We start from the raw sequence: 24,699 nt of genomic DNA, 5'->3' as shown, positions 1-24,699 counted from the left end.
AAAATTTATGAATTACATATATATACACAAAAATATAAACAGATATATATATATATATATATATATATATATATATATATATATATATATAATTACATATATATATACACATAATACTGATATTTGTTTATAAATGAATACGTATACAGATTTTATTTATATAAATATATGTATATATATATATAAAAATAAAAATTACAATTTAATATATAAATAAATGCAAAGAATCACGCTTTCTGTTCAAATCACTTTCAAGCCCGTGGAAGATTGTTTTCTGTCTCCAATTAGTACCAATCAGTGAAAAAGTATTTGAATGAATCCAAATTCTGTTGCAGGTCGTAATCTTTGTGATTACTTTTTATTATTATTATTTTTTTATATATATATTTTTTTCTGATTAATTGTCCTAGACGAATCAATTGTCTATAAAACAAAGAAATTACACTGTGATATTACTCTTTTTAATCACCATTACATCTTCAATATCAATTACCAACCCATACAGCTTTTATTTAGTGGAATTAAATCAAAAGGAACGAAGAAAACAGGCACTGCCCTGTTCTTGTTTCAATTTTCAAATAGATCGATTTTTTTTACGAATTTCAAAAATGAGAAATGCAAGATTGTTGTTAATCTATTATGTAAACTATCTGGAAAGTTTAGAGGTCCAAATCATTCTATCAAATTTTAATTTTGGGGTCAAAGTTGATTTTAAAAAAAGTCAAACGGCTGTTCCTTCGTGAAATTTATGAATGTGCTTATGTTTTAAGTCAAATTGAGAGGTTAGAAAGTTTCTAAGAATGAATTTGAACTTATTTCATTCAGGAATCGGGGTCTAAAACTTCCTTAATTTACGAGAGTGATTTAGAGTTCTTGAAGAACTTAACGAGCTATTACAGCTCTTTTATTTTTTGTTTATGTTGTTTTAATTAATTCAAACAAACCCCTAATTGATTCTGTGTCGTTTATGGATCCTAAATTGTATATGAAACTCATTACAAAATTGGATTGATCTCTGATTGAAATTACGAAAGTTAAAGAAGATGATAACTGAAAAAGTCGATTTAAATATTAATGAGTTATGCATTAAATCAGAAAAATGGTTACAGCGGGTTCGTTAAGAGAGGTGACGGGTTAGCGAGGGGTCTCGGATTCGATCCTCAATTGGTGCATTCTTTTTACTTAAGGCTTCTAAAGGTAGATTTAAATACCAAGAATTTTTATTATTATTATCATTATCATTTTCATTATTGTTATTAATATTATCATTATTAATGTTGTAATTATTATTATTGTTATTATTATTAGATATTATTAATACTATTAGTATTATAATTATTAAATGTATTATAGCTAAGTATTATTAACATAGTTATATGTATTATTAGTTATCATTATTATTATTATTATGATAGTTATAAATAAGTATATTGTTATTATTATCATGGTTATTATTATATTTGTTTTAACAACTAATATATGTATTAACATGAGTACATAAAGACTATGATTAAAATTGTTATCGGTAACCTTATTATTAACATTATTATCATTATAGTTATTAGTAAAAATAGTAGTATTATTATTATTGTTAATAAAATCACTATTTTTATAGTTATTATTATTATTAGTATACATTACTATTAAAATTATTACTTTGATAAAAATAATCATTTTATAACTATGATTATTATTATATTAGGATGAAACAATTATTATTTTTTATTTATTAATAACAACACTATTTTATCAAAACAACTATTAGTTATATAACTCTATATTTACTACGTATAACATAACTATATTATTATTTTTGTAATAAATATTATTAAATGTAATTAATTAGATTATAAATGAAGAACATAGTTAAAATAACAATTAATTCAAGAGTAATAATATATATGTTCGATTATAATTATATATGTATTAATGAATACACAAATGGTATAGGTTCGTGAATCCGAGGCCAACCCTGCATGGTTCAATTTTGTCATATGTATTTTTACTACAAAATACATTAGGTGAGTTTCATTAATCCCTTTTTAAATGCTTTTGCAATATATATTTTTGAGACTGAGAATACATGCGCTGCTTTTATAACTGTTTTACGAAATAGACACAAGTAATCGAAACTACATTCTATGGTTGGATTATCTAATCGAATATGCCATTTTTATTAAGTCTGGTAATCTAAGAATTAGGGAACAGACACCCTAATTGACGCGAACTCTAAAGATAGATCTATCGGGCCCAACAAGCCCCATCCAAAGTACCGGATGCTTTAGTACTTCGAAATTTATATCATGTCCGAAGGAGTATCCCGGAATGATGGGGATATTCTTATATGTATATTGTGAATGTCGGTTACCAGGTGTTCAATCCATATGAATGATATTTTTGTCTCTATGCATGGGACGTATGTTTATGAGAAATGGAAATATGAAATCTTGTGGTCTATTAAAATTATGAAAAGATTATTTATGTTAAACTAATGAACTCACCAACCTTTTGGTTGACACTTGAAAGCATGTTTATTCTCAGGTATGAAAGAAATCTTCCGCTGTGCATTTGCTCATTTTAGAGTTATTACTTGGAGTCATTCATGACATATTTCAAAAGACATTGCATTCGGGTCGTTGAGTTCATCAAGATTATTGATTAGTCAATTATAGTTTGATATATTATGAAATAGTATGCATGCCGTCAACTTTCGATGTAAATGAAAGTTTGTCTTTTAAAAACGAATGCAATGTTTGTAAAATGTATCATATAGAGGTCAAGTACCTCGCGATGTAATCAACTGTTGTGAATCGTTTATAATCGATATGGACTTCGTCCGGATGGATTAGGATGGGTCCTTTCAGTTGGTATCAGAGCGGTAGTCTTAGTGAACCGGGTCTGCATTAGTGTGTCTAACTGATAAGTCGTTAGGATACATTAGTGAGTCTGGACTTCGACCGTGTCTGCATGTCAAAAGTTTTGCTTATCATTTTTGTAGGAAATCATTTGCTTATCATCCTTAGTAAATTACATGCTTATTATTCTTAGTCTAGACACATCTTATTGCATTGACTACATGAATAGTGTATAGACAAAATTCATATCATAGCGTATCTGTTATAGTTACCTTTGCCTGACAGCTTCCGTAGATTCCTCCGTAACTTATGGGATTTTAGTATTATATATGCATATGTAAATCATGTATTGCAGGATACTAATCTATATCCTATAATCTATTTCTTATCGAAAATCCTTCATCTGATCGTACGAGATGAATCCCTCAACTAATTCGAGTCCCTCGGATTCCGAAAACTATTCCGATAGTTATCCCGACAGTTATTCCGAATGGATAGTCATCTAAGCTCCGGAAGCAACGTCATCAGAATGAATCAACCAATCATCCATCCCCAATTCATCTGATGGATTCGTACTCGACTTAATCAATGGAGACGCGCAGAAGGTGATCCCTTCCACTAACTGAAATCACCTTTTGGCGAAGAACCTGAAGCACTTACCGGCGAACTTGTTCGTAACACCATTTTCACCCTCATTTCTCGAATATCTCGCCACAACTATATCATAACTCAGATTCTAAACCTTATTCATTCGCTCGTTTCGACCGACAATCATCCCGGAATAATATAAGAAGTCAACGAACTTCGCGCTCGAGTAATCAATTTGGAGAACATGGTGCAAAACTTACCAGCTCCAGCAACATCACCGACACCAACAGTACCATCAGTAACATCATCTGTATCATCAACAATCTTTGCCTCAATATCACATTCTGTACCACGAGCATAATCATCATTCTATGTATCGTTCTATCTATTTTATCTTCGTTCGACATGGCAATTATGTAATCTCTAATGTTTTATAGATTATGTATCTTAGTTCTAACGGTAAATCAAATGAGATTAATACTATATTAACTCATTAAATCTATAATTACATCTGAAGAAAATATATATTTAAGTATGTTTTCATAAAGATTGTAATTAAAAATTCTTTTGTACAAATTGTTAATGGTGAAAATATTTTAACGGGTAGGTAATACCCGAGGAATATTTAGATTTCACATTAATAAATTACACTGTACATTCTTTGAATCTGATTCAACAATCATTTACTATCCTACTTACATTCACCGATATACGTACCCGTTCACCGCAGAATAACCATTTTTATTCAATTTCATATTCGGATTTTGACTTTTCAGAATCCAACAAGTGGCATAATGAAGAAAACATATGACAAAATAAAATTTGTTAGAAACAGACTAATTAACTATGAGAAATTGTGTTAAGAATCCACGCTAACTGTTCCTAGCTAATTGTTCCTAGCTAACTGATTATATTTTATTTATCGCAATTTACATTTTCGCAATTTTAATTATCGTCATTTAATTTCTGTTATTTACTTTACGCACTTTATTTATCGTTATTTAATTTCTGTTATTTATTTTTACGCACTTTAAGTATCGGGACACGTATACAAAGTTTTGACATATCATATCGACCCATCTATATATATTATTTGAAATAACCATGGACACTCTATATGCAGTAATGCGGGAGTTAGCTATACAGGGTTGAGGTTATTCTACAATAATATATATAGCTTGAGTTGTGATCGAGTCTGAGACATGTACACGGGTCACGATACATATTAATTAATTCGAATATTATATATTAAACTATATATGAATTGTTGTACTACAAATTGTGGACTATGAACTGTGGACTAATGACATTGGACAATTAAAATGAATTAAAAAATTGATTATAACATATGAAACTAAACATCTCTTCAAGTTTGCCACTTGATTTCAACTTAAACCTCATTTGTATCTTGACGATTCCAATCTGCGTTCAAACTTTCATGATTCTTGAAAACACCTCAATCGATAGGATGAATCAACCGCACTTCATCTACGGAAGGAAAAATTTATGCATATAGTTATGCACCTGAGAAACTCTCGACAACTGAGTAAAAGTTTAACACGTAGCCACGTCAGATCCTTTGGCATTTATTAGCAAAAAAAAAAAAAAAAAAAAAAAAAAAAAAAAAACTTTGCAATCCCTTTGCAAAGTAGCCAATTTTGTCACAGCTCCAACAAGTCAGCTTCGACTTTTCATTCGAAGTAGCCTTACTATAATCCTGATATATACAATTACCCTTTTGATACCGGAAAATTCTTTTATATTCCACCATATTACCAGCAACCTCGTTGCTTTTTGGCTTAAATCTCTCTGACAAATCATTATATTTATTCATTGAAACCGTATCATATACTCATCCGCATCTGGTAACGAGAACTGCCATAACAATTACCGGGAATCAGCAATCAGTACTTTGAAAACTCACAGCATATCTACATCAACAGTTATATGTATGACATTTATCTCTTAGAATTATGATCTCTTATTCTAAAATTCTGAAAAGCACTCAGTCACAAATCAATACTCTGAATGTTGAAAAAGTTGAATGAAGCAGCAGAAACCATAGACAATCGTAAACGACCATAATCATCGAAGGTTTGATGATAAACAATAGTATGTTGAAAAAGCTCAGAAAAATTTGGTACTGAAAAACAGATTGAGCAAACCATGAAGGAGATCAAGGTCAAATACAAGGACCATACCATATATTCAAAGAACCCAGGTAATTCTGGATCCGATGAAACCTCCAACGAATATCTTGCTCCGTACTCATGTTAAAATCTTGCGAAAAATCTTTCTTCATCAATCATCGAACTTAGAAATTCCAAAATATCATCATCAATATCTTCGATATTTCTGAGGATATTTTCATAAATATTCTCATCCAAAATTATATACCTCTTCGTGCTTCCTATGTATCATTATATTGGAAACATTCAAGAAAAAATTTAGTACCGAAAAGCAGATTATGCGAAACTATGAAGAAAGCCGTGGACAAATCACAAAGAGTAAGTTTGACTTCAAAGAATCCAAATGATTCAATGTCTGCTAAAGTCTTTAGTGAATGTCTTGCTCCTTACTCTAAACCCTTGCAGACAATAGTTTCTATCATCCTCTGATCTTAGATATTCCGAGATATTATCGTATCTTTCATTATAAATATCCTCCATATTTCTAGAGATATTTTTATAACTATTCTTATCTGAAATCATTAATCTCTTCGTGCTATCACTATTACATCATATAGAAACTGTTAGTTTCTATATTCTGTAAACTTCCGAGCTTAAAATATGAATGTTATTGAAGTAATGTTGGGAACTGATGCATGAGTTAGTATAATATAATGACACTTGATCAACGTGATTATATTACAGTAAGTCATGCTGAGTTTCTAATGAAACTTGATGATTCACAGACCATAACTTCATCAGGTGCCATGTTACATAACTTCTTCATTCTGCTTAACTTCTGAACATATCAAGAAAATATATTCTTGATAGTTCTATTCTCAGTGATTCAGGTAATTTGACAAATCAAATCGTGCGGTAACGTTCTTTCTTGTTTATAACATTAAGTTCATTCGAAACTCCATGTTTACGAATTCTGAACCGTTACTCGCTTTACTAGAGGACGGGAGTATAATAAAAAGGCAAAGGGCTCCAAAATATAAGAGAAAATATAAAGCCCAATAACAACACGGAGGTTACAAACCATGGATGTTAATAGGAATAACAAAATAAAGACAAGGCATAATTAAGAATAGTATCACCCCAGGGTAAAAGTAAAAGTAAACAATTTTTTTCTGGTGGAAGATTGAAAAGAAGAATGACAGATATGAAGGTTAGGAAAGTATCAAGGATTAGAACTGGACTAAGCATTTTCACAATCTTTTAGATGTATGAACTAAGGAAGGAAGCATAGGAATGGTGAGAATAATGGAACCGAAGAGCTTAATTTATAATGGAAATATCAGGCAGAGTAATCGAGGCAGATCACCGTATTTAATTATAGAGATCTTAATTTCCTTATTCGCTGAAGAATCAGATCTTATAGATCTTCAAGATTTTCTTTAAATCCCTTGAATTCTAGAATTCAACCAAGGCAATGTCAAAAGTTAAGACGCGCCTTATTTTCTAAATTCAACCATGACTACGTCAAAAGTCAAGACAAACCTATACTCACTTCATTTCACTCTTTTGTGATAACTTCATTCGTATGCTTTGAATAATCGAATTATTTTATCTAATGATAAAACTCTATTTATCAGCTCATATTCGTCAGGAAAACATATTTATTGTTAGCCATGACGACCTCGCTCAAATTTCGGGACGAAATTTCTTTAACGGGTAGGTACTGTGATGACCCGAGAAATTCTAACCAAATTTAAACTTGAATCTTATTTGATTTCGAAACGATAAGCAAAATCTGTAATGTGGAGTCTCAAAAACTTTGAACTATTTATATGGAATCATTTGACCTTTGACTATTCCCGACGATTCACGAACTTTACTTTGTAAATAAATAGGTACATGTAAATATAAATATATGGACATATATAATCCATAATGTATACTTTAAACCTTACTTTACTTTGTAAATAAATAGGTACATGTAAATATAAATATATGGACATATATAATCCATAATGTATACTTTAAACCTTAGGAATTAAAAATGTGAAATAATAAATAGAATAAATAAATTACCATTTTACATATATAATATTATGAGTCTATATGAATTCTAATAATAATTATTTAATATATTGTGATATATAATATTTAATAAATATTATTATATAATATAGTGTAAAGTTAATATATTATTTGTAATTACAAGTTTGAAGCTAAGTGATATATTAATATCATTATCATTAATTTCAGCATTTTTATTATTGTTAATATTCATGTTAATATTTATATTAGTAATAATATTACTTCTAAAATAAAATATATATATAATTTGTGTTATTATTATTAATGTTAGTATTATCATTAATAATATAAATATAACTAATATTATTATTAGTTATTATTAAATGTATTAATATTATCATATCTGTATTATTATTAATATTTATTTGATATTATTATTATTATTATTATTAATTTAATATTAATTGTATCTCGATAGCAATATTAATAAATTATTAGTTTTATTATTAGTATTAATATTTTATAACATTACCAATAATAAAATTTATGAATTACATATATATACACAAAAATATAAACAGATATATATATATATATATATATATATATATATATATATATATATATATATATATATATATATATATATATATATATATATATATATATATATATATAATTACATATATATATACTCATAATACTGATATTTGTTTATAAATGAATACGTATACAGATTTTATTTATATAAATATATGTATATATATATATAAATAAAAATTACAATTTAATATATAAATAAATGCAAAGAATCACGCTTTCTGTTCAAATCACTTTCAAGCCCGTGGAAGATTGTTTTCTGTCTCCAATTAGTACCAATCAGTGAAAAAGTATTTGAATGAATCCAAATTCTGTTGCAGGTCGTAATCTTTGTGATTACTTTTTATTATTATTATTTTTTTATATATATATTTTTTTCTGATTAATTGTCCTAGACGAATCAATTGTCTATAAAACAAAGAAATTACACTGTGATATTACTCTTTTTAATCACCATTACATCTTCAATATCAATTACCAACCCATACAGCTTTTATTTAGTGGAATTAAATCAAAAGGAACGAAGAAAACAGGCACTGCCCTGTTCTTGTTTCAATTTTCAAATAGATCGATTTTTTTTACGAATTTCAAAAATGAGAAATGCAAGATTGTTGTTAATCTATTATGTAAACTATCTGGAAAGTTTAGAGGTCCAAATCATTCTATCAAATTTTAATTTTGGGGTCAAAGTTGATTTTAAAAAAAGTCAAACGGCTGTTCCTTCGTGAAATTTATGAATGTGCTTATGTTTTAAGTCAAATTGAGAGGTTAGAAAGTTTCTAAGAATGAATTTGAACTTATTTCATTCAGGAATCGGGGTCTAAAACTTCCTAAATTTACGAGAGTGATTTAGAGTTCTTGAAGAACTTAACGAGCTATTACAGCTCTTTTATTTTTTGTTTATGTTGTTTTAATTAATTCAAACAAACCCCTAATTGATTCTGTGTCGTTTATGGATCCTAAATTGTATATGAAACTCATTACAAAATTGGATTGATCTCTGATTGAAATTACGAAAGTTAAAGAAGATGATAAATGAAAAAGTCGATTTAAATATTAATGAGTTATGCATTAAATCAGAAAAATGGTTACAACGGGTTGGTTAAGAGAGGTGACGGGTTAGCGAGGGGTCTCGGATTCGATCCTCAATTGGTGCATTCTTTTTACTTAAGGCTTCTAAAGGTAGATTTAAATACCAAGAATTTTTATTATTATTATCATTATCATTTTCATTATTGTTATTAATATTATCATTATTAATGTTGTAATTATTATTATTGTTATTATTATTAGATATTATTAATACTATTAGTATTATAATTATTAAATGTATTATAGCTAAGTATTATTAACATAGTTATATGTATTATTAGTTATCATTATTATTATTATTATGATAGTTATAAATAAGTATATTGTTATTATTATCATGGTTATTATTATATTTGTTTTAACAACTAATATATGTATTAACATGAGTACATAAAGACTATGATTAAAATTGTTATCGGTAACCTTATTATTAACATTATTATCATTATAGTTATTAGTAAAAATAGTAGTATTATTATTATTGTTAATAAAATTACTATTTTTATAGTTATTATTATTATTAGTATACATTACTATTAAAATTATTACTTTGATAAAAATAATCATTTTATAACTATGATTATTATTATATTAGGATGAAACAATTATTATTTTTTATTTATTAATAACAACACTATTTTATCAAAACAACTATTAGTTATATAACTCTATATTTACTACGTATAACATAACTATATTATTATTTTTGTAATAAATATTATTAAATGTAATTAATTAGATTATAAATGAAGAACATAGTTAAAATAACAATTAATTCAAGAGTAATAATATATATGTTCGATTATAATTATATATGTATTAATGAATACACAAATGGTATAGGTTCGTGAATCCGAGGCCAACCCTGCATGGTTCAATTTTGTCATATGTATTTTTACTACAAAATACATTAGGTGAGTTTCATTAATCCCTTTTTAAATGCTTTTGCAATATATATTTTTGGGACTGAGAATACATGCGCTGCTTTTATAACTGTTTTACGAAATAGACACAAGTAATCGAAACTACATTCTATGGTTGGATTATCTAATCGAATATGCCATTTTTATTAAGTCTGGTAATCTAAGAATTAGGGAACAGACACCCTAATTGACGGGAACTCTAAAGATAGATCTATCGGGCCCAACAAGCCCCATCCAAAGTACCGGATGCTTTAGTACTTCGAAATTTATATCATGTCCGAAGGAGTATCCCGGAATGATGGGGATATTCTTATATGTATATTGTGAATGTCGGTTACCAGGTGTTCAATCCATATGAATGATATTTTTGTCTCTATGCATGGGACGTATGTTTATGAGAAATGGAAATATGAAATCTTGTGGTCTATTAAAATTATGAAAAGATTATTTATGTTAAACTAATGAACTCACCAACCTTTTGGTTGACACTTGAAAGCATGTTTATTCTCAGGTATGAAAGAAATCTTCCGCTGTGCATTTGCTCATTTTAGAGTTATTACTTGGAGTCATTCATGACATATTTCAAAAGACATTGCATTCGGGTCGTTGAGTTCATCAAGATTATTGATTAGTCAATTATAGTTTGATATATTATGAAATAGTATGCATGCCGTCAACTTTCGATGTAAATGAAAGTTTGTCTTTTAAAAACGAATGCAATGTTTGTAAAATGTATCATATAGAGGTCAAGTACCTCGCGATGTAATCAACTGTTGTGAATCGTTTATAATCGATATGGACTTCGTCCGGATGGATTAGGACGGGTCCTTTCAGCGTATAATGTTGATTGATGTTTGCCCTAGAGAAATAATCTCTGCAGACCCGGAACACGGATGAGTGATCCGTGGGGTGGCCTCAATCAATCTGAGGATCAATTTGAAATTGATCCGTATAGCGTACTGCTGCTAAGCGGCTAATGTGCGTTTAGAGTGAGAAAGAACTGTGTGAGAGAGAAAGTGTACTACTCTCTGACTGAAGTTCAGATGTGAAATGTGGTGACCCAGGGGGTCTATTTATAGGCGCAGAATGTCCGAAATTCTTGGGATACACGTGTCAATTAATGAGTGGTTCTGTTACACGAAATATCCGGAAAGTCGGTGGCGTGTGCTGACGTGGCTGCGTGCCATTCATGCGTTGAGTTAAAGGGCTTAAGCATAGAAGATGATTGCAGGGCTTACGCTTGACGCTGGGCGGCCTGCTAAACGCTGGGCGTCAAATACTGAAAACCGCTAAATTTCATTATTTTTATGTTGTTTGATCCATTTTTCTGTATAAAAATGATGTTTTTATGCTTATGCAATTGTTTTAAACATATTCTCACTAAAATTAGGTTACTCGATGAGACTATAGATTAACGCACAGGAATAAATCTATTTTAATGGAGATTAGTTTTTGAAAAACTCACTTGTTAAGTATCACTATAACTCAATTAATATAAGTAATTAAGGTTCAAGGATGGGTTCTGTGAGAGGTGGACTGATGGAGATGGAGGGTTCATAATGCTTGCCATATATCTTATGCTGAAGAAGTGACTTTAGTTAGTTTTCAAATTCCAACAATGAAATCTTTGAAAGCTTCTTTTTAAAAGAAGATATTGAACTACATATCTTAACAATTTAGAAGCCAATAATAGAAGATAATATAATTGAGAAAGATCCTGTCAATAAAGGTGACAAATAGCTATGACAAATTCCCGAATTTGTATGTCAAATTTAGTTGGAAAGTTAAGTATTATGAACAATTTTATGGATCATGTAAAACTATCGATACATTTTCATTTTTTAATATATATTTTTTTTTTATAAAATACACATTTGTATATCATGTAGTGATTTTTACATGTTGACCAAGTACATGAAAAGATTTTGTCGGTCAAAAGATACTCCCCACAAGACAACAAGAAATGCCATTATTCAAAAATCATGACCACCTCCAAAATATTAATGACATTATACACATTAGAATATTTGGACAATTCGATTGTTTATTTGTGTTATCATTGTTGAAGGTTGTCTTAAAATATCAATAATTCATACGACCCGCGAAATTACGGGTCTTTGACTATATGTATTTAAATATTACTTTAATTACATTACATTAAAATTTAAATTAATTTAAATTTATACAGTAATAATTGTAAGTGATCAAAGTTAATTATTTGCTTCACTTTAGATTTTGGTATCAGATTATGTGATCACCAAAACATTTGATGTTTTTTAACGGATGGTGGTGATTTAAAGAAGCATTTAAAGGAGTCAGGTACTTCTAGAAATATTTCTATGATACATTTTTTCTTTTTAATTCTAAATTTTCATTAATAATTGCCTTAAGAGATTTTATACCCGTTAGATTCCCAATATTATTTACTCTCACTCACTCTATACACCAGTACATCCGTATACTTGCAATTTACCACCACATAATATGAAATGGTAGATCTCTAGTAAACTTGCCATTTACCACACAAAAATCTCTCATAACAGACTGAGCTAAACTAACAGAACCGAGAGAAAATGGACAATACATGGGTCAAGAGAACGATAACAAATACTTGAATGATATGGGGACAATTCGGTTCTATAAAGTTAGAAGGCAAAACCGAAATGGAATTCAAATTCGAAACCGAATTCTAATTAGAAAACGAATTCGAAAACGAATTCGAATTCGAAATCGAATTCAAATTCAGAATCGAACCCGAAGTGAAAATCAAATTTGAATTCGGTTAAATCCGAAAACTCGAAACATCATTATTTAACCAAAAGTCATTTTTAATTCGACTTTTGCTTTTCAAACCGTTTTATCGTTAATATATATATTAATAATTAATACTCTATATTATTAATTGAATTTGATTTTCTGTAAAACTGAATTCAAAAAAGTTAAACCTAAAAGCAAATTCAAATTTGAAAATTGAACCGAGACCTAGTTTCAAATCAATTCATTTTGGTTTTTTCATTTTTGGTTTTCATTTGGTTCGGTTTTTGAGTTAATCGATTTGAAATCAATAACGAACACCCCTAGTTGACAATAAAATCAATAATGTCACTTATATTAAATTTCTTGGCAATTTACCCTTTATTTTAACGTCGTCATCTGTTTATTATAGTATTAGGATTTCAAACGGTTATTAATTAAAAAAAAAAAAAAAAAAAAAAAAAAAAAAAAAAAAAAAAAAAAACAATAGCACCAAATGACAAATATTTTCTAAACTACCCTATTTTTTCAAGCTACTAGGGACTCTTAAAAAACTGCTTTTTGTATATCACATGTGTGAACCTAATCCAAAACAAACGAGACAGTTAGATCCATTTATCCAAACAACAACATCATTTATCCAAACATTATCCATAAATATCCATCCACGGATATACATATAGATTCACGGATATACATATATATACCAAAAAAGATACGGAAAGTTCCGTGAAAATATGATTCAAGTTTGTTGATTCCTGTGATTTGTTTCCCTTTACATTATTATAAAAATAACTTTTCGATCCGTGACTATACTCATAGTCATCAATCCAGATAAAAAGTCTATATACTTTGTATTGATGTATGTCGTGGTTCAATTTTCTTGTCTTTATTGGTTTGATCTTTCTTTTAAGCATGTTTACTTGTTAGATAAACTCGGTTTAGATGTTTTGGTCGGTTTATTGCGCGAGACTCGGTTATAGATAGTTTATTTGTTGTAGTTCTGTAGTTTTCTAGGTTCAAGATTCTGTCGTGATCTCCGCTTTTGTATCCTTAATTTGTTGACTGTTTTCTTTTTGAAAAAGTTTCAGTTTTGTTAGAAACAAGATTGAAGGTACGCGCTACGCGGCTATACATTATTGATAGAAATTTCATAAATATAACGGTTAACAAAGTATTAAACGGTTCAAAATTTACCTTTACAGGTTATACGTATTCACTAGAAGCAGTACATACATCCGAAATCATTGACCATAATTTACATCATCAATTACCTAACGTGTAAACGAAAAACTCTCTAAAAACTGTTACAACCGATGAAAAGGAAAACCAAAACTATGCCTATAAAAGATGCACAAATGACCATATTAGTAGGAAAATAAAACCCAATTAAACACACCCAAAAAAACACACTCAAAATTAGAAGTGAAAAATGAAATAATCAATCCACTTTGGAAACCTTTGTTGTACTTGCATTAGTCAAGTTAGAGAAGATAAAGTGATGCCTGATCATCTGGTCCAGCTAGCACCACCTGTCGCCCCATCAGTACAAAAGGCTGCGCGCGTTGCCGCGGCATTTTGCAAGCGATAGTCTACCTAACGTCGACTTTATATTGCTAGAAAAACAATATCAACATCAACCGTGTGAAATTAATTAATTTGCAACTTATACAATTACAGAGCAAGTCTTATAATTAACAACAAATCAAATAATCAAATATAGAGTATGCAATATAAAGACAATGTCATCGCTGCTAGACATTTCAAATTGACTACAAAGATGATCCATATGCGTAGGCATCATGACAAAACTAATCTGCAAAAAAAAAAAAAAAAAAAAAAAAAAAAAAATTTCCTTCAGTTTCATTCATTAACAAAACGCAAATAAACCTTCAGACATTAATCTTTACGAAAACATAAAACGTATACGACTCAAAAAGAGCCTACAATAATTGTATTTAAAAAAAAAAGTATGAAGCTAAGTATATGAACCCTACCATTATTTAGAGAATGATACTGAGATTCAAATCACCCATTCATCCTAATTCAGTACAAGCAACAAATGAGCAAACCTGTCAATGAAATTCAAGAAAACAATATGCAAACAGCAGCATAAGTAGCAAACGATATGCTTTACCAAGATAAGTGATACTTTTTTTAAATTTCCATATGTGTTGACAACTATGTTTATAGTTGTATACAGCTCAAATGACAATGAATAAAGGGACTGCAATGATGAAAAAGATACTTTCATGTCATCCTAATCCTAATAAATAATATAAGCGTAGAATAGACGAAACAAAAATACTTTCATTCTCTGCCTAATAAATACAGAGTATCAGCCAAATAAATTTGATATGATGAATGATTATGGGTCTGTTTGAGTGAATATAAACAGAAGGAACTTTACAAGGAAATTTAACAAAATGATTTGCCACAGTAATTGAATCCTTTCTTTGTAAATACTAAAGACAAACAAAAAGATTTCAATGACCAAATACGCTACCAAAAAATCCATGAATTTGTTTACATCAAATAAACAACAAAAATTAAACGATTACAACCCTAAGATAACTACTTAAGCATATAAATAGACCATAAAAAATCAACGATTTAATATACCATCAGAAAAGCGACACTAACCTCTATATGATCTCTCTTTCTTTTCAAAAGTCAATAAACCATTACCATTATAACTTAAAAATTTGACTTAACTGATTATACCAAATAGCAAACAATAATTAGAAGCTATAATTCTAAAGCCACTTAAATTAATTCTAATGAATTTAACAGTATTCGCATATCACATGATTACTTCAGAGTTTGAACAATGCAATTGTGGTTAGTGACTATATACATATATAATGTACTTGTAATTTCAGCATGATCAATTACATTACACATTTAAGAGTACATTTTCAAACAATCAAAACTGGACACTTATGATCATTGTCACAATCAATAGTCACTCATAACTCATAAGTAAGATCATAAGTTATAATTTCCATTATACTGTGTTAGAACAAATAAAAAAAACAACAAAAACCATGATATAGACATATACTTACGGCTGATTTTCGTCCATCTGTCTGTCGACAGGAACTTGAACTTCTTTAGCAGCCTTGTTACCCCCTTTCTTTTTCTTATTCTTTTTATCCTTTCAACCGTGTTCATCCATATTGGGTTCCCACTTTCATCAAATATTCCTAAATTAACAAAATAACGTCACAAATTAGCCAACATTATTGTTGAAACATTTTATTCCTAGCAAAATAAGTTATTTGGGTAAAAAAATCTACATGGTGGAACTACAAAGAGCAAACAAAATCAATTGATTCATATATCCCAATGCTAATAGCTAACAAAAATCAACTAATACATATTTATACAGAGCAAACAACACAAAAAAAATTGTTGAAAGCCTTCGGACTGATCGAAAATCAACTGACAATGTTAATGAAATGGCGCGAAACAAATGAACAACACTAAATCCATTTGCAACTTTATTAAATTAATGTGAACTTAACATACTCATAAATTGTTAAATAATAATAGCAAGTCGTTCATTAGAGCATCTCACTTACAGAAAAAAACCCCATTGGATTATCCTATACCTAGTCTGAGTGATGGGCTGAACCAAACTGCCTGTCGCATAAAGCCCATAAAGGTATGTCGAAGTCGGTTTCTGCAGTTGCACAAACCGTAGTTGTTAACAAAAAACATTAATTTACTCATTAATTCACTCAATAATAATAGATACATACCCAATATTACCACTTTCCCCTAAAACTCTTGATTTGTCCTTCAATTTAGGTGAATTCTTGGTTTGTGCTTGTCTGTAACAGATCAGCAGCCACCAGCATTTGACAAAATCTCAAAGTCAAACAAACAAATAAGCTAACATGTAAACCCCAAATAACTAATAAAAACACTATAATTGATCAAATTGGATTTCAATAGCATGAAAAATAACAAACATAAATACAATTTTAAAGTAAATAAGGCAAAATTTATCTCCAGAGAACTCATTATCATAATTTTTTTTTCTCTATATGATCTCTCTTTCTTTTCAAAAGTCAATAAACCATTACCATTATAACTTAAAAATTTGGCTTAACTGATTATACCAAAAGGCAAACAATAATTAGAAGCTATAATTCTAAAGCAAAATCAAAATAGAAAACTTACTTTTTACTGCCAACCCAGTGTCATCCTCAGAGTAATCTTCATCATCATCATCATCACTACCATCCTACACACAGTTATATAATAATACAAAATCAAAATTGGTGATAAAACCACAAAGCTAAGGTAAAGCAAAGCCTGCAGAACAACTAAAAACACTAAAGAAAAACATACTCAAATATGGTAGTTTATTGTTGTAACTTGTATAAGAAGATCAGACTCACTTCCGAAGGCATTGGTCATAAAATCCATAGACCTGAGTAATCTGCACATAAAGAAAATATGGTATGTTTGTATAATAACTGTAATAGTGTGTTGAAAAGTCGAATGAGTCAGCAACATACCTATCGACCTTCACAAGGTGCTTGCTTGCATACTGCAATTACATTAACAAATGTACACTTATGATCATTGTCACAATCAATAGTCACTCATAACTCATAAGTAAGATCATAAATTATAATTTCCATTATACTGTGTTAGAACAAATAAAAAAACAACAAAAACCATGATATAGACATATACTTACGGCTGATTTTCGTCCATCTGTCTGTCGACAGGAACTTGAACTTCTTTAGCAGCCTTGTTACCCCCTTTCTTTTTCTTATTCTTTTTATCCTTCAACCGTGTTCATCCATATTGGGTTCCCACTTTCATCAAATATTCCTAAATTAACAAAATATCGTCACAAATTAGCCAACATTATAGTTGAAACATTTTATTCCTAGCAAAATAAGTTATTTGGGTAAAAAAATCTACATGGTGGAACTACAAAGAGCAAACAAAATCAATTGATTCATATATCCCAATGCTAATAGCTAACAAAAATCAACTAATACATATTTATACAGAGCAAACAACACAAAAAAATTTGTTGAAAGCCTTCGGACTGATCGAAAATCAACTGACAATGTTAATGAAATGGCGCGAAACAAATGAACAACACTAAATCCATTTGCAACTTTATTAAATTAATGTGAACTTAACATACTCATAAATTGTTAAATAATAATAGCAAGTCGTTCATTAGAGCATCTCACTTACAGAAAAAAACCCCATTGGATTATCCTATACCTAGTCTGAGTGATGGGCTGAACCAAACTGCCTGTCGCATAAAGCCCATAAAGGTATGTCGAAGTCGGTTTCTGCAGTTGCACAAACCGTAGTTGTTAACAAAAAACATTAATTTACTCATTAATTCACTCAATAATAATAGATACATACCCAATATTACCACTTTCCCCTAAAACTCTTGATTTGTCCTTCAATTTAGGTGAATTCTTGGTTTGTGCTTGTCTGTAACAGATCAGCAGCCACCAGCATTTGACAAAATCTCAAAGTCAAACAAACAAATAAGCTAACATGTAAACCCTAAATAACTAATAAAAACACTATAATTGATCAAATTGGATTTCAATAGCATCAAAAATAACAAACATAAATACAATTTTAAAGTAAATAAGGCAAAATTTATCTCCAGAGAACTCATTATCATAATTTTTTTTTCTCTATATGATCTCTCTTTCTTTTCAAAAGTCAATAAACCATTACCATTATAACTTAAAAATTTGGCTTAACTGATTATACCAAAAAGCAAACAATAATTAGAAGCTATAATTCTAAAGCAAAATCAAAACAGTGAACTTACTTTTTGCTGCCAACCCAGTGTCATCCTCAGAGTAATCTTCATCATCATCATCATCATCACTACCATCCTACACACAGTTATATAATAATACAAAATCAAAATTGGTGATAAAACCACAAAGCTAAGGTAAAGCAAAGCCTGCAGAACAACTAAAAACACTAAAGAAAAACATACTCAAATATGGTAGTTTATTGTTGTAACTTGTATAAGAAGATCAGACTCACTTCCGAAGGCATTGGTCATAAAATCCATAGACCTGAGTAATCTGCACATAAAGAAAATATGGTATGTTTGTATAATAACTGTAATAGTGTGTTGAAAAGTCGAATGAGTCAGCAACATACCTATCGACCTTCACAAGGTGCTTGCTTGCATACTGCAATTACATTAACAAATGTACACTTATGATCATTGTCACAATCAATAGTCACTCATAACTCATAAGTAAGATCATAAATTATAATTTCCATTATACTGTGTTAGAACAAATAAAAAAACAACAAAAACCATGATATAGACATATACTTACGGCTGATTTTCGTCCATCTGTCTGTCGACAGGAACTTGAACTTCTTTAGCAGCCTTGTTACCCCCTTTCTTTTTCTTATTCTTTTTATCCTTCAACCGTGTTCATCCATATTGGGTTCCCACTTTCATCAAATATTCCTAAATTAACAAAATATCGTCACAAATTAGCCAACATTATAGTTGAAACATTTTATTCCTAGCAAAATAAGTTATTTGGGTAAAAAAATCTACATGGTGGAACTACAAAGAGCAAACAAAATCAATTGATTCATATATCCCAATGCTAATAGCTAACAAAAATCAACTAATACATATTTATACAGAGCAAACAACACAAAAAAATTTGTTGAAAGCCTTCGGACTGATCGAAAATCAACTGACAATGTTAATGAAATGGCGCGAAACAAATGAACAACACTAAATCCATTTGCAACTTTATTAAATTAATGTGAACTTAACATACTCATAAATTGTTAAATAATAATAGCAAGTCGTTCATTAGAGCATCTCACTTACAGAAAAAAACCCCATTGGATTATCCTATACCTAGTCTGAGTGATGGGCTGAACCAAACTGCCTGTCGCATAAAGCCCATAAAGGTATGTCGAAGTCGGTTTCTGCAGTTGCACAAACCGTAGTTGTTAACAAAAAACATTAATTTACTCATTAATTCACTCAATAATAATAGATACATACCCAATATTACCACTTTCCCCTAAAACTCTTGATTTGTCCTTCAATTTAGGTGAATTCTTGGTTTGTGCTTGTCTGTAACAGATCAGCAGCCACCAGCATTTGACAAAATCTCAAAGTCAAACAAACAAATAAGCTAACATGTAAACCCTAAATAACTAATAAAAACACTATAATTGATCAAATTGGATTTCAATAGCATCAAAAATAACAAACATAAATACAATTTTAAAGTAAATAAGGCAAAATTTATCTCCAGAGAACTCATTATCATAATTTTTTTTTCTCTATATGATCTCTCTTTCTTTTCAAAAGTCAATAAACCATTACCATTATAACTTAAAAATTTGGCTTAACTGATTATACCAAAAAGCAAACAATAATTAGAAGCTATAATTCTAAAGCAAAATCAAAACAGTGAACTTACTTTTTGCTGCCAACCCAGTGTCATCCTCAGAGTAATCTTCATCATCATCATCATCATCATCACTACCATCCTACACACAGTTATATAATAATACAAAATCAAAATTGGTGATAAAACCACAAAGCTAAGGTAAAGCAAAGCCTGCAGAACAACTAAAAACACTAAAGAAAAACATACTCAAATATGGTAGTTTATTGTTGTAACTTGTATAAGAAGATCAGACTCACTTCCGAAGGCATTGGTCATAAAATCCATAGACCTGAGTAATCTGCACATAAAGAAAATATGGTATGTTTGTATAATAACTGTAATAGTGTGTTGAAAAGTCGAATGAGTCAGCAACATACCTATCGACCTTCACAAGGTGCTTGCTTGCATACTGCAATTACATTAGCAAATGTATGTCATAAAAGATCAGGACACAATTCATAATGTAAAGGGTGCAGAAGCAAGAGTTTGTACTTTATTATGACAAAAAATGAGTCAAGTAGCATAGATCTAACATCAGACTTACAGTTATGTTTATAAACCACATGAACAACGCATATCTTTCTCTATATCTTATCATTCCACTAATAAACCACACATGTAAACTTAAATCTCAGAATTACAGAAAAATTGATGCTTCTAACATCAGACTTAAAGTTATGTACTAAATTCTGATATCAATTATGTGAATACAAGTTAGTCTAACGCATCCTTAATTCATGAATTTAGTGAAGAACAAAAGCTAGGGTTTCAGATCACAATACCTTGACAAAAGAGATGGAAGAAGACATGATGGACTTTATTTGCATTGAACTTTATAGATCATACTCTTGGCGGCCGTACTCGCGTGTTCATCCGCCATTGATTATAAACCCTAGCATCGTCAACATCAGTGATTTACAGTATAAAAACAGAAAAATAACACTAAAATTGAATTAAAAAGCATTTACTTTTAAGACTTATGAAACCCTAATTTCCAACCTTGAAACAACCCAATCAAAAAGGAGAATCGAACGATAACCCTCACCTGAAACATGAAACTCGTCGACTACTTCAAAGGCCCCAAATCATTATGTTGGATCAGTTTTAGGGTAAGAAAGAAGGAGAAAGCAGGTGTGGTGGGTATGGTGAGTAAAGGAGACTGTAGAGTAAAGATAAAGCAAAACACGCCACGCTTTTTCTTTTTTTTTTGTGTGGGGAAGAGTTGCCCAACCGTGAACAGTAAATGTATGTGAGTGGGAATGCCACGTGGACCGATGGGGGTACGAAGCTTAGTTTTCGTAATAGCAGTTGGGTAATAGAAGGTTTATATTATTTGTGAAAAAGAGGATTGATGATTTAAAAGTTTTTATTGATCTTGAAAACTTTTCTTATTGCTTTATTGCTTGACTTAGATATATTCTAAGTATTTTCCAGACTTAGATATTTTAAATGATTATTCTACAAACTTTGATAACTACATATTACATGAGGTTTCAAGATAATGGACTACAATCTTGATATAGTATACTTGTATACTTGCAAGCACAAATCCAAACACATAGCCCAAAATCAAGCTTAGCTTCCAACAGGCCCCCCCCCCTTAAACTTTATTTCGTCACTCCGAGCATATTCCATAATCTCTAAAACGTCTGTGTTTTAGAGGCTTTGTGAAAATATCAGCAACTTGGTCAAATGACTTCGTGTACTTTATCTGTACCTCTTTATTGTAACACACTCCCTGATGTAATGGTATTTCGTATCGATGTGCTTGCTTCGATAATGGAATACTGGATTCTTTGCTAGAGCAATTATAACACCCCTGATTTTTTTTTAAAGTCGCAACGGAAGGCCTATTTATAAAATCTGATACATAAATATAAAAGACACATGTACTATATTTTATTTACATCATATCATATACTTAATGTCCATTACATATATAAAAACCAGGTGTTACATTAAAACAACAACACTAGTAACAAAATTCACGACATCAGAGTTCCGACTTGTCAAACATATCTTACAGCATTCCATCTTTACCTTGATATCTAACATACAACAGAACTGAACCTGCAAGGGTAGAAATGTGGGGGATTAGCACAACTACTAAGTGAATGAAATCTATCTAACAGATCAAGTCTAAGCATCAAACCAACTTCAGCCACAAAGTATGCTAACATCCTAACATCATACAACTAAGATAACGACAATATGAGGATCGGTGGCTTGTACGAGCACACGACTCTTAAGCTGAACGGGCAAGAGTCTACTGATAGTCCATGCTACTCGATTCACAGTATAGTTATCTGGATACATGGGATGCGTCATTCAACCTATACTCCACAATCAGCAGCCTTTGAACCCAACCTCCCAGGCTCGGTTGACCTCATACAGACTCTAACCTCCACAGGCCCGGTTATGAGTCCCCAGCCTCCCCAGTCCCAGCTGGTGTCAAACACGGTGCACATAATATCATACAACAACAAACATGCAACATCTATCTAGCATGACAATTGTATATAACAACAGTCTAATATAATAGAGTAAACGACAGTAGCACGTCTTGCTACTCAAACTCTATCCGAAGATAGACCCACTCACCGATCGACGGTAAAACTCGGTAGTCTAATGTCACTGAGTCTTCTCCTCGTTTGTATCACCTGAGAATAAACACTGAACAAGTTGGTCATTCACATCTGATTCATTAACATAATTTATATTATTATCATTATTATTATTAAGAGTACTATCATTACTAATATTATTATTATTAGTATTATTATTAGAATTTATCATTAACAGAAATTATTATCATTAATTATTATCAATTACAATTACAATTATTATTATTATTATCAATATTATTATTATTATTATTATTATTATTATTATTATTATTATTATTATTATTATTATTATTATTATTATTATTATTATTATTATTATTATTATTATTATTATTATTAATATCATTATTGACATTAGTATTAATAATTATCATTATCTTTGTTTATTTTTATTATTAATAATAATATTAAAAGTATTATTATTTTTAAATATACTTATATTTATTAATTATTATGATTATTATTATTATTATTATTATTATTATTATTATTATTATTATTATTATTATTATTATTATTAATATTATTATTATTAATATATTTATCATACAACAAGATACAAAATCATGTTAGTTATCCTAACTGCTTTTGATTTTTAAACTGATCATGATTCTGCATTATTGATCCAAACCTGCTTTTATTTTTTTATATATCGTGATCAAATTTTTATAATTTTTTTATTTTTTTCTCTCCGAGTTGATTCCTGTCGATTTTTCTTCTGCTATAAAACTCAATCAATGCCTGTTATTAAGAATTTCCAAACAACTTTATAGTATCATTTATTAATCACAAACACCTTAACAGTATCTGTTTAATTGAATTTAAACAGAATCCAAGCAAAATACTCGTAACACTCTGTACGTGTACATTTTTATCAAAAGCTCAAATTCAAATCATTTTTCAAAATCTAATAATGCAGTCTTGTTAGGAATCCTCCAAGCAAACTTTCTGTAAAATCTCAATCTCCAATTCCTTTTAATGATTTCTAATTTTCGAGTCAAAGTTATATTTCAAAAAGTTAAACAGATTGTTCTTGATAAAATTCGAGTTCGTTTCTAAGTTTTAAATTAAATTGAGGATTCCTAAAGTTTCTAGTAATGATTTATAACCTATTTCATGTAGAAATTTTCACCTATAACAGTCTAAAAATCAAAATTTGATTTGGTGTTCTTCGTGGGTATTAAAACGCTGTACAGCAGCTTATTTTTTTTATTCTGTTAATTCAAGACAAATACAAGTTGTTATAATTAAGTTTTAAGTTTTAAATCAAATTGTAAAACGCGTTTAAGTTGATTTGATTTTGGTCGATCAGTTTGGAAAGGAAAAGGATGAACACAGAAAAACGGATAAATAAAAATTAGATAGAAAATAAAACAGATAAATAGCGGCAGAGCCATGGTTAAGCGTGTTAGCGGGTGAGCGTGAGGTCTCGGGTTCGAGCCCGGCTTGGGGCATTTTTTTTTTAGAAAAAGCTTATTAAGGTAGTTACTCATTTATTTATTTATTATTTTATTATTATTATTATTATTATTATTATTATTACTACTACTAACATCATTATAAGTATTATTATTATTATCATTAAGATTATTAGTATTATTATTAAAAATACCAATATTATTATCATTATTATGATTAGAATTATTATTATTATT

General features: G+C 29.5%; 2 long non-coding RNA genes across 10 annotated transcripts; both read right to left on the bottom strand.

Annotated features, from left to right (window-relative positions):
- Positions 1-14,611: 14,611 nt before the first annotated feature.
- Positions 14,612-15,608, bottom strand: LOC139870434 (uncharacterized). The gene is made up of 2 exons (XR_011766577.1): positions 14,964-15,608; positions 14,612-14,782 (listed from the first exon to the last, which is right to left on the bottom strand). It is a non-coding gene; the product is annotated as an uncharacterized lncRNA (long non-coding RNA).
- Positions 15,609-15,738: 130 nt separating this feature from the next.
- LOC139870414 (uncharacterized) lies at positions 15,739-21,577 on the bottom strand. Of its 9 annotated transcripts, none has more exons than XR_011766576.1 (20): positions 21,463-21,577; positions 21,200-21,309; positions 20,795-20,826; positions 20,625-20,715; positions 20,448-20,517; positions 20,024-20,095; positions 19,874-19,944; positions 19,329-19,465; positions 19,144-19,175; positions 18,974-19,064; positions 18,800-18,866; positions 18,376-18,447; positions 18,226-18,296; positions 17,681-17,817; positions 17,496-17,527; positions 17,376-17,416; positions 17,155-17,218; positions 16,731-16,802; positions 16,581-16,651; positions 15,739-16,172 (listed from the first exon to the last, which is right to left on the bottom strand). It is a non-coding gene; the product is annotated as an uncharacterized lncRNA (long non-coding RNA). The 9 variants fall into 9 exon arrangements; XR_011766569.1 differs by having other exon boundaries at positions 15,740-16,172; positions 17,326-17,416; positions 19,844-19,944; XR_011766573.1 differs by having other exon boundaries at positions 15,740-16,172; positions 17,326-17,416; positions 18,196-18,296.
- Between the last annotated feature and the right edge of the window lie 3,122 nt (positions 21,578-24,699).

Source organism: Rutidosis leptorrhynchoides, chromosome 1 (genome assembly GCF_046630445.1).
Source record: "Rutidosis leptorrhynchoides isolate AG116_Rl617_1_P2 chromosome 1, CSIRO_AGI_Rlap_v1, whole genome shotgun sequence".
Classification (NCBI taxonomy): domain Eukaryota; kingdom Viridiplantae; phylum Streptophyta; class Magnoliopsida; order Asterales; family Asteraceae; genus Rutidosis; species Rutidosis leptorrhynchoides.
Note: the sequence above shows the minus strand (reverse complement) of the source record. Positions and strands in the feature narration are given on the sequence as shown.